The following is a 491-nucleotide window of genomic DNA, read 5'->3' on the forward strand; positions in this document are numbered from 1 at the left end:
ACGAATGAGAAGTGGTTAAACGCTTTATTCCATGAATGAGAAGTGAATAAACACTTTATTCCATGAATGAGAAGTTAATAAACACTTTATTATACGAATGAGAAGCGAATAAACACTTTATTCCATGAATGAGAAGTGGTTAAACGCTTTATTCCACGAATGAGAAGTGGTTAAACGCTTTATTCTACGAATCAGAAGTGGTTAAACGCTTTATTCCACGAATCAGAAGTGGTTAAACGCTTTATTCCACGAATCAGAAGTGGTTAAACGCTTTATTCCACGAATGAGAAGTGGCTAAACGCTTTATTCTATGAATGAGAAGTGGTTAAACACTTTATTCCACACATGAGAAGTGGTTTACTCGACTACTGGTGAATCACAACGTTTCGGTTGACTTCCGATCACTAACGAAAAGTCTTGCCACTGCCGGTCCTTAAAACTAAATATGATAAGATACAAATAGGGAACATTGATAAAACACGGCTCTTCAA

This window comes from Limulus polyphemus, unplaced genomic scaffold, assembly GCF_000517525.1.
Source record: "Limulus polyphemus unplaced genomic scaffold, Limulus_polyphemus-2.1.2 Scaffold2026, whole genome shotgun sequence".
In the NCBI taxonomy this organism is placed as follows: Eukaryota; Metazoa; Arthropoda; class Merostomata; order Xiphosura; family Limulidae; genus Limulus; species Limulus polyphemus.